Consider the following 12,854-nt stretch of genomic DNA (forward strand, 5'->3'; position numbering starts at 1 on the left):
TATTATTAAAACAGCACTTTCAATATCGTATAGTGAAATCCATGAATGAATCACAAATTCTGGGGAGTTAAGCTTAACAGCAAGCATTTTATAACATGGATAACCTTTAGTGAGCTGAGGCCCAGAAGAGTTTTTTCTCTTTGATCTTTGCATTAACTCAGGCTTTCATCATCAACAGCATGAGGAGACAGCGATGATTACGGGTTTCCATCTGAGCTGCGCAGAGTGTTTACAGATAAATGATTCTCCACGGATCATACGCTGCCTTGCGTAAAAGAACAAATAATTAGCATTCAAGCCCATTGACATAACCTGGGATTTTCAAAGGAAAAATAGCAGGCATCAGAGAGAAGCATCTCAAATAGACTCAAGAGCTGAATATTTTGCCAATTTTCATCCTTTGATCATAGAGTCAGTGAGATATACCCCATTAAGATGAACCACGTTTAGTTTAGTTTAGTTGAGAGATACAGCGTGGAAACAGGCCCTTCGGACCAACAAATCCGTGCCAACCAGTGATCCACACACATTAACACTATCCTACACACACTAGGGACAACTTATAATTATGCCAAGCCAATTAACCTACAAACCTGTACATCTTTGGAATGTGGGAGAGAACCGGAGCTTCCTGGAGAAAACACACGCACGTCAGGGGGAGAATGTACAAACTCCGTGCAGACAGCATCCATTGTCAGGATCGAACCTGGGTCTCTGGTGCTGTAAGATAGCAACTCTACTCCTGCACCACCGGGCTGCCCCAATTTATCAACGCTTGGGTTGTAGCCTATTGTACCTTGGTGATTCAAGTGCTTGTCTAGATATTTCTTAACTGTGGTGGTCTCTATCTCCACCAGCTGGGCAGGTTGTTCTAGCTCATTGTCCTTCATACTAAAATATAAATACATTTGAAATCAGGTATGTTCATCCTGAAACCACCTCCAAATACTAGAGACTGTTAGCTGCCAAGAATAGAAATAGTATTTCCTCAAATTATGACAAGAAGCAGGAGTCTAGAACCAGAGGGCACAATCTCCAAATAAAAGAATGTACCTTTAGAATGGAGATGAGGAGGAATTTCTTCAGCCAGGGAGTGGTGAATCTGTGGAATTAATTGCCACAATCGGCTGTGGAGGCCAAGGCATTCGGGTATTTTCTTGATTAGTAAGGTTGTCAATGGTTAGGAGGAGAAGGCAGGAGAATGCGGTTGAGAGGGAAAAATAGACGAGGCATGATCGAATGGTGGAGTGGACTCAATAACCTAATTCCACCTGTGTCTTATAGCCTTATCTATTCTATTCTATCTATCTTAATATATAAAACTGTGTGCCTGTCGCCTGCCGTCCGTCCGGCTGCCTTTCTTCCTTTTCATTCGTTTCCATCGTGTGATGTCACAATGCCCAATGCTCGCAGATGTCCAATCACAATGCCCAATGCTCGCAGATGTCCAATCGGAATGGATCCATTTACATGGATGGCTGCCGGCTGCATTTCTTCCTTTGATTCACTGCAACTCCGAAACCAGACGCAGAATCGCCGACATCTTTTCCATATCGGTAGAGATTTCACTTTTCTTTCTAAGTATCTGCTCCTCATTACATTTCCTCATGTTTAAGTACACGTTTTTAATCAAATCCCCCCCCCCCCCCCCCCAATATTTCAAAAATAAACTGGCTTCTCACCCATAGAAGCAGCACCAGCCCCTGGTGAACGTTCCATCGTGTGATGTCACAATGCCCAATGCTCACAGATGTCCAATCGGAATGGATTCATTTACATATGCCTTTGCAGGAGCCCCAGCCCCTGGTGAACGTTCCATTGTGTGATGTCACAATGCTCAATGTTCACATATGCCCAATCGGAACTTAAGAGGGAGTTAGATGTGGCCCTTGTGGCTAAAGGGATCAGGGGATATGGAGAGAAGGCAGGTACAGGATACTGAGTTGGATGATCAGCCATGATCATATTGAATGGTGGTGCAGGCTCAAAGGGCCGAATGGCCTACTCCTGCACTTAATTTCTATGTTTCTATGTTTCCCTCTCCTCACCCCTCTCACCTGGCTTCTCACTAATAGAATCAGCCCCAGCCCCAACCCCAGCCCCAGCCCCAGCCCCAGCCCCTGGTGAACGATCCATTGTGTGATGTCACAATGCCCAATGCTCAAAGACATTGTTGCCATAGAGGGAGTACAGAGAAGGTTCACCAGACTGATTCCTGTGATGTCAAGACTTTCATATGAAGAAAGACTGGATAGACTCGGCTTGTACTCGCTAGATTTTAGAAGATTGAGGGGGTATCTTATAGAAACTTACAAAATTCTTAAGGGGTTGGACAGGCTAGATGCAGGAAGATTGTTCCAGATGTTGGGGAAGTCCAGAACAAGGGGTCACAGTTTAAGGATAAGGGGTAAATCTTTTAGGACCGAGAAGAGAAAAACATTTTTCACACAGACCCTACCCCTCTCCTCCTCCCTCCCCACTCTTCCACTTTTCTCCCCCCTTCCCCACTCTTTCCCCTCTCTCCCCCCACCCCTCTCCCCCTCCCTCCCTCCTCCCCTCCCTTCCCATCCCCCCCTCCCCCACATCTCTCTCCCCATCCCCCTCTCTCACCCCCTACCTTTCTCTCCCAAATCTGTCCTGTTTCCTCCTCCTCCTCTCCCCTCCCTCCCCTCTTCTCACCCCCCCTCCCCCCACCTGTGTGTTTGGGGGTGGTTAATGTGAGTGTGATGCCGCAGCCCCCCCCCCCCCCCCAATATTTCAAAAAATATTGGCTTCTCACCCATAGAAGCAGCCCCGGCCCATGGTGAACGTTCCATCGTGTGATGTCACAATGCCCAATGCTCAAAGACATTCTTGCCATAGAGGGAGTACAGAGAAGGCTCACCAGACTGATTCCTGGGATGTCAGGACTTTCATATGAATAAAGACTGGATAGACTCAGCTTGTACTTGCTAGATTTTAGAAGATTGAGGGGGTATCTTATAGACTTACAAAATTCTTAAGGGGTTGGACAGGCTAGATGCAGGAAGATTGTTCCAGATGTTGGGGAAGTCCAGAACAAGGGGTCACAGTTTAAGGATAAGGGGTAAATCTTTTAGGACCGAGATGAGAAAAACATTTTTCACACAGAGAGTGGTGAATCTCCGGAATTCACTGGCACAGAAGGTAGTTGAGGCCAGTTCATTGGCTATATTTAAGAGGGAGTTAGATCTGGCCCTTGTGGCTAAAGGGATCAGGGGGTATGGAGAGAAGGCAGGTACAGGATACTGAGTTGGATGATCAGCCATGATCATATTGAATGGTGGTGCAGGCTCAAAGGGCCGAATGGCCTACTGCACTTAATTTCTATGTTTCCCTCTCCTCACCCCTCTCCCTCTGCCACCCATCCCTCTCTCCCCCACCCCTCTTCCCTCTCTACCCCACCCCCTTCCCTCTCTCCCCCCGCCCTCTTCCCCCATACCGCTCTGTCCCTCTTCCACCACTCCCCCTACCCCTCCCTCCCCACTCTTCCACTTCTCTCCCCTTACCCCACCCCTCTCATTCCCCCACCCCTCTCTCTTCCCTTCCCTTCCCCTTTCTCCCCCACCCCTTCCCCTACCCCTCTGTTCCTCTTCCACCACTCCCACGTCCCTCTTCCACCACTCCCGCTACCCCTCTACCCCTCCCTCCCTCCCTCCCCACTCCTGTCCCCCTCTCCCTCTCCTCATCCCTCCCCCACCCCCCTTCCCTCTCTCCCCCACCTCCCTTCCCTCTCTACCCCACCCCCTTCCCTCTCTCCCCCCACCCCCTTCCCCCTACCCCTCTGTCCCTCTTCCATCACTCCCCCTACCCCTCTCCTGCTCCCTCCCCACTCTTCCTCTTCTCTCCCCCCTTCCCCCTCCTCTCTCCCCACCCCTTCCCCTCTCTCCCCCCACCCCTCTCCCCCTCCCTCCATTATCCCCTCCCTCCCCATCCCCTCCTCCCCCACGTCTCTCTCCCCATCCCCCTCTCTCACCTCCTACCCCGCTCTCCTTTCCCTCCCAAATCTGTCCTGTTTCCTCCTCCTCCTCTCCCCTCCCTCCCCTCTTCTCACCTCCCCTCCCCCCACCTGTGTGTTTGGGGGGTGGTTAATGTGAGTGTGATGCCGCAGCCCCCCCCCCCCCCCCCGCAAACGCCGTTAGGGAAACAGACCCAATGGGTCTGCACTTGGTCTAGTAGTCTAATACAGTTGAAATTTGTACAAAGACACATACGTCTACAGATGCTGGACTATAGAGCAGAAACCAAACTTCTTGGGGAGCTCAATGGCTTAATGTGTGAAGCACATCCATGAATCTTTTCTGCTTCCTTCCTGGTCATCTCTTTCTCTGAGAGAGCGTTTCCTGAGTGCCTTATAAGGTCATAAGGGATAGGAGTAGTATTAGGCCATTCGTCCCATCAAGTCTACTCCGCCATTCAATTATTGCTGATCTATCTCTCCCTCCTAACCCCATTCTCCTGCCTTCTCCCCATAACCTCTGACACCCGTACTAATTAAGAATCTATCTATCTCTGCCTTAAATATATCCACTGACGTGGCCTCCACAGCCTTCTCAGCTGCCTCAGGTGACAGGCCTGCAAATAACATTATCTGCCCAAAGGATTGGACTGTGTGTAAACATGGGTCTCCATGCCGTGGATGTTGGTGTGAGAGAGGACACTATATTTGGTTCACTTATCACTCCTATGAATCTGGAGGCATTTTCCAGCGTTGTTTATCTCTGTCCTCAGTGTCTCAAGGTGCTTGCTGCTGATGTTGGATCTCAGAAGTATGCAGGAGGGCAGGGATCACTGTTACCCAGTAGACGTTACGGACATACATAATATTAACAAAATATACAATATTATTATTCTACTTCTAATACTGACATAGCCCCAAATAATTTTTAAAAATAATACATCTACAAGAAATTAACATACATAATTTGGACAGGAAAGTTGAGAGGGATATGGGTGAAATGTGGGCAAATGGAACTGTCCTAAATGGGCATATTGCTTGGCATAGATGAGTTGGGCCGAACGGCCTGTTTCTGCGCTATGTGACTCTATGATCCCATAACTCTAAATTGGTGTCATGGAATGGATTCAAGGAGCTGATTAATCTTGGCATTTGAATGCAAGGCAGTAACGTATTTTGTTTTTCCAGTGTCTGTTGTAAACTATTCAAGCGCGTAAATTCTTAATGAATCTACAAGGACTTGGCATTAACACATCATTACTAATTTCAAGAAATAGTCACATCATCCAACTAAAAATAAAAATAATTCTATAAATCTCAGCCTGCGGGCGTTGTATGTATCGGAGATGGTTGGAAAATGTCGATAATGTTTCACTTATCTTATTGATTAGTTTCATAGTGTGTTGATCCTGTGGGTGACATAAAAAAGGTAAATGTTTCATCCAAGATAATGTTTTGACATTAAGAACCGAGCATCATTGGCAAAGGTATGAATTATAAGCGACGCTCTTTACTTCGCCAGAAAAACAAATGGAAAGAATTGACAAACAAAGAACGGATGCAGAATGACAAAAGCAAGTGAAGGAACATATCAATACCTTTAATTAGATGAAGGGACGGCTACGTCTGAGGCAGACTGAAAAATCATATCAAAGTTAAATAACTGAAAAGTATTAAGAACAGCAACGCTTAAGAAACATTTAGACAAGAAAATGGATAGGGTAGGTTTAGAGGGATATGGGCCAAAAGCAAGCAGGTGGGGCACGTTGGTTGGCATGGGCAAGTTGGGCCAAAGGGCCTGTTTCCATGCTGTATGATTCAATGAATCTATGACTATGTGACTCTACGACCTGCTGAAAGCCTTATCCAATCTCTCGCTCTCCGGGCTATTCTGGGCCCCTCCAGGAGCAAGATGGAGTGGGGACGGGGTGCGGAGCTGGAGGTCAGGGTGTGTTGCAGTGGGGTAGGGTGTGCACTGGGGAACACAATGCGGATCCCAGTGGTCTTCACTGAAGTTCTGAATGCAAGTGAGAGAATGGGTCTGATGAAGGGTCCCGACCTGAAACGTTGCAACAGGCATGGTAATCGCAATCTAAACATGGGGGGACACACAGTTTCTTGGCGGCCGCATGCGCACGCGCACGCGCACACTTACACACACACGCAAGGCTTCGGAGGCTTCAGCCGTGGGCCGTGTGTGTGGTAATTAGCTCAGGACTCTTCCAGTTTCCAGCCCCGCGACATGGACGCTTCTACTATGGGCCGTTAGAATGAGTTAACTAGTGCAGATCTGTACCACAGATTTAAAATACATCGGACAACATGCTGGACAACATAATATAGGACAGGACTCTTTCAAGCTGTAGTATGGAACCCAGGCTATTAAAACCAAGCAATATATAAATGATCTGCATTATAGGCAACCTAAAACTTTGTATTCTTGGATGTATTAAACATTTTTTTTCGCCAATTGCCAGCTGTAAAAATAGAGGGTGTCAATTAGTTAATAAAATTGCTTTATAATCTGAAGAAAGCATTAGGTCTCTGTAATATGAAGGGAGAGGTAACATCTACCATCGCTCGGTGGGGGCATCAACATCGAGGGCCTCGATCGCCTCGATGCAACAGTTTGACCGCGGGAGAAGGAGCAGGGAAGAGATAAGGCCATTTGCCTTCCATCACAGTGAGGAGGTGTCTGGAGGAGATTCATTGTGATGGATGTTTGCGTTAAATAGTGTTAATTGTGTGTTTTGTTGCTTTTGTTACTGTCATGCACGGAATTTTGTTCAAACTTAACAATCCTTCATAGCAAAAGGATTTGAGTATAGGAGCAGGGAGGTTCTGCTGCAGTTGTACAGGTTCTTGGTGAGACCACACCTGGAGTATTGCGTACAGTTTTGGTCTCCAAATCTGAGGAAGGACATTATTGCCATAGAGGGAGTGCAGAGAAGGTTCACCAGACTGATTCCTAGGATGTCAGGACTTTCTTATGAAGAAAGACTGGATAGACTCGGATTGTACTCGCTAGAATTTAGGAGATTGAGGGGGGATCTTATAGAAACTTACAAAATTCTTAAGGGATTGGACAGGCTAGATGCAGGAAGATTGTTCCCGATGTTGGGGAAGTCCAGGACAAGGACAATTAGCTTAAGGATAGAGGGGAAATCCTTTAGAACCGAGATGAGAAAAACATTTTTCACGCAGAGAGTGGTGAATCTCTGGAACTCTCTGCCACAGAAGGTAGTTGAGGCCAGTTCATTGGCTATATTTAAGAGGGAGTTAGATGTGGCCCTTGTGGCTAGAGAGATCAGGGGGTATGGAGAGAAGGCAGGTACAGGATACTGAGTTGGATGATCAGCCATGATCATATTGAATGGCGGTGCAGGCTCGAAGGGCCGAATAGCCTACTCCTGCACCTATTTTCTATGTTTCTATGATTCTATGAAGGATATTCAATTCAATTCAATTCAATCTACAGGTGGAGATTCCTTCCCTCTATTTGGAAATGATTCATGATGGAAATCATACATTCATAACTTCAGGACACAATCTGATTGTGTCCTGAAGTTATGAATGTATGATTTCCATCATGAATCATTTCCAAATAGAGGGAGGGAATTTCCACCTGTAGATTGAATTGAATTGAATTGAATATCCTTCATAGAATCATGTACTCAATTTTTGTCAATTCCTTCATGTAACTAGACCCAAGTAAAAAAACTTGAATATCCTTCATAGAATCATGTACTCAATTTTTGTCAATTCCTTCATGTAACTAGACCCAAGTAAAAAAACATTGCCCTCATAAAATGTTAGAAATATGTAAAAAGGGTCACAAAAGCTTGATTCACAAGAATTGGTATTAGCAACACTTTATTAGTATTAATAACACTTAGTAGTATGACCCTTTATTTAGCAACACTGGTATTTAGTTCCACCCATTATGTAACCTTGGTTATTCCGTTCACTGACAATGGCGTTATATTTATGCCAAGGGAAACCTTCCAAATACACGCCGTCTGGAATCTCAATGATTGTTTACAAAGTCCTCAGCTATGATGCGAGAATCCACTTTTGATCGCCGCTCCTTGTGCACATTGCCGATCATGAGATTGTTCAGCCTCTCCTGAGACATGGTGTTGCGAAGCCATGTTTCAATGCGACGTAGTGCGCTGAACGATCGTTCTGCCTCGCATGAACTGGCTGGGGATGTCAGAACAAGTCTTAACAGTGTCTCAACTTGAGGGAACATCTGTCGTATTTCTGGAGACATCCCTTTGAAAAGCTTACTGTACTCCTCAATAGTTGACCGTGGGAACTGTTCCCTGAAAAAGTCAAGTTCATGGAGCAGTGTCTTATTTAGTTCAGGATAATGTTCAGCATACCTGTTTACCAAATCCTGGTGAAAGACACCCTTTAGAAGCATTGAGGCGAGTTGATTTTGTTCCACCAGGTCTGTGGATGTGAACTATTCATGTAAATTGCGCATAGCAGAGTCTATGACTCGAAAAAATTCTACTGGCCACAGATCTTCACTGGACTGGGCAACATACTATAGTGGTGTTCCACTACTGTACTTTGTACACGTTTTCTGATGGCGTTCAACAAAACGGTCGAGGCCCAAATCCTCCACTTTTCGCTCAGCAGATGCAAACATGTTCTTGAAGACTTCATCTGACCGAAGGTGTTGCAATTCCTTTTTCACAACTTCAGCTGCCGCCATCATTCATGCTGAGTTCCTCCAGCATTTGTCTACCTCCAAAGTTCAAATGATAATTGTACCCGCATCAGACAGTTTTAATAACTTCTCCCGTTAATTTTATTCAAAGGAACGCATCATACTTGAAGCAGGGTCAGTTCACACAATTATATTTACTAAGGATTAAGTCTGAGCTAGCTGACCATGCATGCGGCTGCAACACCGCAGCACGCGGTCAGATGGGAACATGGGGGGGATCGTCCCCCACCTCTGAAAACATGGAGGAGGCATGCCCACGTCCCCCCCGAGATTTCCACCCCTGCCTATCCATGTTCTTCAACGATGCTGCAGGACCCACTGAGTTACTCCAGCACTTTAGGTAGGTTTTTATAGACCAGCATCTGCAGTTTAGTTTAGAGATACAGCGCGGAACCAGGCCTTCGGTCCACCGAGTCCACACCGACCAGCGACCCCCACACATTAACACTATCCTACGCACACTAGGGACACGTGTTTGGAGTGTGGGAGGAAACCGAAGATCTCGGAGAAAACCCACGCGTTCACGGGGCGAATGTACAAACTCCGTACAGACAGCACCCGTAGTCAGGATCGAACCTGGGTCTCCGGCGCTGTAAGCGTTGGAAGGCAGCAACTCTACTGCTGCGCCACCGTGCAGCCCTAACTTGTGTCTGACATAATATATAATGGTTTTAACCGACTGTCACCATCCATAGGTACAGGTTTATGATAAGGGTTTTGCCGACTCCGAACATAAGGGATGTCAGACTACAGGTGAGCAGTGGGCAGGGCAAGGGTCTGCTTCTTGCTCTCGTCCTGCAGGCCAGGGGGACTGTGTTACTCAGGAAAACCAAGTGAAAGGACTGGAGCAACACCCGGTGTTTCACACTTTGCTGGGATCGTTTGCCGTCAGCACAGTGTGATAGAAAATTAGCCTAACCTGGAGTGAAGCAAGCTCACATGTAGCCATGTCTAACATAAAGTGCACCAATGGTTAAATATGGACGAGCAGTCCCAGTGTGTGTCCTACCCAGACCTGATAACACAACAGGGATGTTCCCGATGTTGGGGGAGACCAGAACAAGGGGTCACAGTTTAAGAATAAGGGGTAGGCCATTTAGGACTGAGATGAGGAAAAACCTTTTCACCCAGAGAGTTGTGAATCTGTGGAATTCTCTGCCACAGAAGGCAGTGGAGGCCAATTCACTGGATGTTTTCAAGAGAGAGTTAGATCTAGCTCTAAGGGAATCAAGGGATATGGGGAAAAAGCTGGAACGGGGTACTGATTTTTTGCCTCCCCCAGGAGATCACGCGGTTCTTGGGGTGGAGAGGGGAGATAGCGGTATAAAGGGGAGGGTAGTGTCTTGTGTTCTGTGTCTTGTGTCTACTGTTTGTGGGTAAGGGTGTCTGTTTAGTGTTCAGCCATGAGCGAATGGCGGTGCGGGCTCGACGGACCTGGTGGTCTACTCTCGCACCTACTTTCTATGATTCTATGATTCTATGATTTAGGATGATCAGACATGATCACATTGAATGGCGGTGCTAGCTCGAAGGGCCAAATGGCCTACTCCTGCACCTATTTTCTATGTTTCTCTGATCGCACTCTTGGTTCTTGCCTGGAATGCTATGTGGGTTAAGTCCCACCAGCCTCTCCTGGGGGTATCTGTGGAAGGTCCAGCACAACATGGCCTCAAAGCTCTGCACACGCAGGTGAGTAAAAAAACCTACTGAAATCAGTATGGATGGTGTTGATTTCATGAAGTATGTTAACTCCCTCAGCTTCTGCTTCTTTGGTTCAGCCAGGGTTATAGTGGATTGGAAGAGGTAGAGAAGTTCAGTATTGATGGGGTTGGCCACCTCCATTCCTTCCCGTCCACCATGACCCTGTTCTCCTCGATCCCCTCTCCCCCACTCCTGGCTGGACAGCCCCATTACCCCGATCTCCATGGCAGGTCCGATCCTACCTCACCGCCTCAGGGATGTGAGTGAACACCAGCCCCTGCTTCCTGCCCAGGACCTGTAGCCGACTCCTGAGTTTGGGATTTTTACACACATGCCCACACAGCTCGTGCAATCAAAGGAGGTTCGATCTGACCAAATGACTACCCTGTGTCTTTATGGAGCCATAACGTCATATCGAATTACAGCATGTTATTTTCTTTAATTTAATTTTCCTTTCATTCCCATCAACTCCCTTCCCCCCTCCACCCTGCTGATTCTACCACTTATCCACACACCAGGGATAATATAAACCCCCCAGTTAATGTCCCATCTTTGGGATGAGAGAGGAAACTGGAGCTCCTGGGTGAAACCTACGTGGTCACAGCGAGAGCATGCAATCTCCACACGGATAGCACTCGAGGTTAGGATTGAACCTGGGCTGATGGAACTCAGGAGCTCCGGACACAGGAGCTCTAATACCTGCACCTCAATGCTGTTTTCTGTGAGATTTCATATTTCAAACCAAATTTTAAAGTATCTTTGTTTTGAGACCTGTTCGAGCATCGGCAAAAAAATTCCACATCCAAAATGCTTTATGGCCTGCACTTGTTGTGAAGCCTGGGGCTATGTTTCTGAACCAACTTCCTGTTCTGTGCGTCTTGCTGCTGCACTCTCTAGAGTCCTCCCAGGATGTCAGGAATTTGTTGCTGAAATGCATCACCATTGCATTACCCAGTGGAGTGTGTGAGTATTTCCAGCAGCCACAGGCCAGTGAATTCAATTTGCTTACTGCATCTTGACAGCAAAGCCCAGTTGCTCAATACTGACGGTATTCTAAGGTAGGAAATAGCACGCTTGCGTGTTTGTCTGCAATTTGCTCAGACAGTGGCATTTGAACAGCATTCCCTCAGGGCCGATTTGTCCTTGACTGCTGGGGATGATTGATCCATTAACAAGACTTCAAATGAAGGAAGAAAGGCACAACATGCTGGAGTAATTCAGCTGGTCAGGCAGCATCTCTGGAAAAAATGAACAGGTGACGTTTCAGGTCGAGACTTTTCTTCAGATGGAGAGTCGGGGAGAGAGAATAAAGGAAGGAAGGTTGAGTCAAACGCATTAGAAGGCAGATTCATGGGTTAAAATATATCATTTATGGAGAAATTGTAGGACCAGCTCTCAGTGAGATTGTGGTTAATGGGGAGAAGGCAGGAGAATGGGGTTAAGAGGGAAATATAGATCAGACATGATTGATTGGCGGAGTAGACTTGATGGTCTGAATGGCCTAATTCTGCCCCTAGAACTTATGAGCTTCACTAAGTACAGGGGTGGGGGCAGTGCGGAGGTTAGGTTATCAGATTCACCATCCATAGATCTGGGGCAAATTCATCTGTGGCAACTGCGGAATTTAAAAAAGCATTCAGGGATTTCTGAAGCCTCTATTAGGAAGTCAGAGGTAACTATAATTGCTGTCTTCTTATAAGATTAATTGAAGAAAATCAATAATACCTTGGAGTTCACATGCAAGACTCATCTAATTCTAATTCAGATTAGTTATTGCTATACACCAGGGTGCAATGAAATTCCTTGTTCGCATGAAGCTCTCTGAGTACATTGTATACACGATAATGAAAGATACAACTATAAGCACAATGATGAATGCAAAAATGGTGCAGATAGACACAAAGTGCTGCGCTAACTCAGAAGGTCAGACTGCATTTCTGGAGAAAAGGAAGCGCTTCAGTTCGAGAGCCTTCTTCAGACTGAGAATCATTTGAGAGAGAAACTAGAGATATGAAATGGTGCAAAGAATGAAAGAACAAATGAATAAAAGGCATGAAGTGGACCAAACGAGGCCAGCTATGATGGTGGAGCCCACAATGGGCCGGAATGGTGCAACCTGAAGCAATGCAAAAAACTGTGAACGTGCAATGACGGAATAAGTGAGTGAGGTAGAATTAAGAGTAAACGTAAGTGGCAGGACCTCCAGGAAGGCAGTGTGTAAAAGATGATTGGTTTTGGAGTCAGATGCCAGTGGGGAAGAAGCTGTGCTTAATTCTGGAAGTCTGGGCTTTCAAGCAGGTGTGGAATTAAAGAATTGTTGGCAAAGATGCAAGTTTCAATTAAAAAATCATATCAGTGAGATAACACTCCAACATAGGAAGATAGACACAAAATACTGGAGTAACTCAGAGGGACAGGCAGCATCTCTGCACTTTAACT

This window comes from Amblyraja radiata, chromosome 29, assembly GCF_010909765.2.
Source record: "Amblyraja radiata isolate CabotCenter1 chromosome 29, sAmbRad1.1.pri, whole genome shotgun sequence".
Lineage (NCBI taxonomy): Eukaryota > Metazoa > Chordata > Chondrichthyes > Rajiformes > Rajidae > Amblyraja > Amblyraja radiata.